Consider the following 2,830-nt stretch of genomic DNA (forward strand, 5'->3'; position numbering starts at 1 on the left):
GCTCACAAGCATTCTCCATCTAACTCTGTCCTGGGCCTTCCTTTCCAGTTCTTTCCAGTTGTTATTCATCCTTTTCATATCTGCTTCTATTTCCCGGCGTAATGTGTTCTTTGGCCTTCCTCTTTTCCGCTTTCCTTCCGGATTCCAAGCTAGGGATTGCCTTGTAATGCACATTTGTGATTTCCTTAATGTATTTCCGATCCACTCCCAACGTCTTTTCCTAATTTCCTCTTCAGCTGGAATCTGGTTTGTCCTCTCCCACAGAAGGCTGTCGCTGGTAGTATCCGGCCAATGGATGTTGAGTATTTTGCGTAGACAACTGTTTATAAATACTCGTAACTTCCTGAGGATGGTCGTAGTAGTTCTCCATGTTTCAGCTCCGCAGTGTAGGACTGTCTTGACGTTCGTATTGAAGATTCTGACTTTGGAATTAGTTGACAGTTGTTTTGAGTTCCATATGTTCTCCAACTGTAGAAATGCTGTCCTTGCTTTGCCAATCCTCGCCTTTACATCTGCATCCGATCTTCCTTGTTTATCAACGATGCTGTCCAGGTACGTGAATGTTTCCACCTCTTCCGGAGTTTCTCCATCAAGTTTCATTGGGTTGGTGTTCTTCGTGTTGTATTTGAGAATCTTGCTTTTCCCTTTGTGTATGTTGAGGCATACTGATGCAGAGGCTGCTGCTACATTTGTTGTCTTTGTCTGTATATGTTCGTGTGTATGAGAGAGGAAGGCTAGGTCATATGCGAAGTCCAAATCATCTAATTGATTCTGAGAAGTCCATTGTATTCCGTATTTCCTCTCAGATGTCGAGGTCTTCATAATCCTGTCAATCACCAGAAGAAGGAGGAAGAGGGAGAGTAAACAGCCTTGTCTGACTCCGGTCCTTAATTGCAATGCATCTGTCAGCTGTTCTCCATGCACCACTTTGCACTGTTGTCCGTCGTACGAGTTCTGGATAATGTTGACAATCTTTTCAGGAACTCCATAGTGTCGAAGAATTTCCAATAATGTTCTCCTGTCCACACTGTCAAACGCCTTCTCATAGTCAATGAAGATGACGTATAGGAATGAGTTCCACTCAACTGATTGTTCCACGATGGTCCGTAGAGTCGCAATTCTGTCTGTGCACGACCGATCATTACGGAATCCGGCCTGTTGATCTCGAAGTCGAGCGTCTACTACGTTTTTCATACGGTTCAGCAACACTCTGTTGAAAACTTCCTGCTACTCACAACAGTGTGATGCCTCTGTAATTCTCACATTTGCTTAGATCACCTTTCTTTCGTATCTTGATGAGGTATCCTTCTTTCCAGTCCGTTGGCACTTGTTCCTCCTCCTAAATCTTCTTGAATAGAAAGTGAAGTATGTTTACAGTTACTTCAATGTCTGACTTCAGTGCCTCAGCTGGTATATTGTCAGGTCCTGCCGCCTTCCCACTTTTGATTTGTATGATGGTTATCTTGACTTCTTCGGTCGTTGGTGGAGTGGCATCTATAGGAAGGTCTATGTGTGCTGCTTCGATGTCCAATGGATTCAATGGATCTGGTCTATTCAGCAATTCCTCGAAGTATTCTTCCCATCTTTTCCTCTGTTCTTGAGTCTCAGTGATTGTCTTTCCTTCTTTGTCCTTGACTGGTTTCTCCAGTTTACTATATCTCCCTGCTAGTTTCTTTGTTGTATCATATAGTTGTTTCATATTCCCTCCTTTTGCAGCTTTATTCGCAATCGCTGAGAGTCCTTCCATGTATTTCTGCTTGCCGGCTTAATGCTTTTCTTCACTTCCTTGTTTGCTTCTGTGTACTCTGCTTGCGCCTTGACTTTCTCTGTTCGTGTTCGACTGTTGTTATTTGCTGACTTCTTGTTCTTACTCTCTTCAATCTTGTCCGGGGTTCTCATAGAGATGCATTTCTTATGATGATGCTTCTTGCAACCCAGAACCTCCTGACACGTTGAAGTTAGTGCTTCTTTGATCCCTTTCCAGTTGTCCTCCATCGTACTCTCTTGTTCTTTCAGTAGATCCTGTAAACCTTGGAACTTGTTGTTGAGAGTTATCTTGAATTCGTTGAGGTTGTTAGTATCTCAAAGTAAGGCTGTATTGAACCTTTGTAGTGCTGTTTGTCCAGTTGTCCAGTGTTTCTTTAGCTTCAGTCCCATCTTGGCCACAACCAGGTGGCGGTGATCTGAAGTTATGTCAACTTCTCTCCTGGTTCTTACATCCTCCATTGTCCTTCGGAATCTTTTGTTAATACAAATATGATCTATCTGGTTCTCTGTGGTGTGGTCCGGTGAGATCCATGTAGCTTTGTGTATGCGCTTGTGTGGGAATATTGTGCCGCCTATAACCAATTTGTTGAATGCACATAGATTTGCAAATCCCTCCCCATTTTCATTTCTCTCTCCTAGTCCATGCCGTCCAATTATGTCTTCATATCCTGTGGTGTCCACTCCGACTTTAGTATTTAGATCTCCCTTCAGGATGATGAGGTCCTTTCTTGATCACTTCGTTATAATTGATTACAACCTCGAGTAGAACTGATCTTTATCGTCGTCGTTGCTATCATTGGTGGGTACATAACATTGGATAACATTCATTGTGATCCCTTACTTCTTTGTTTTGAATGATGCTTTAATAATTCTGGATCCATGAGATTCCCATCCTACAAGTGCATTTCGTGCTTCTCTGGACATCACCAAAGGAACTTCCTGAGTGTGTGGAGCTTTTTTCTCTTCGTAACCGGAGTACAGCAGCATCTCTCCCGTACCTAACCTTTGCTGTCCAGCTTGTGTCCAATGTGTTTCGCTGATGCCAAGTACTGCCAATTCGCAT

This window comes from Schistosoma mansoni, chromosome 1 (genome assembly GCF_000237925.1).
Source record: "Schistosoma mansoni strain Puerto Rico chromosome 1, complete genome".
Taxonomy (NCBI): Eukaryota; Metazoa; Platyhelminthes; class Trematoda; order Strigeidida; family Schistosomatidae; genus Schistosoma; species Schistosoma mansoni.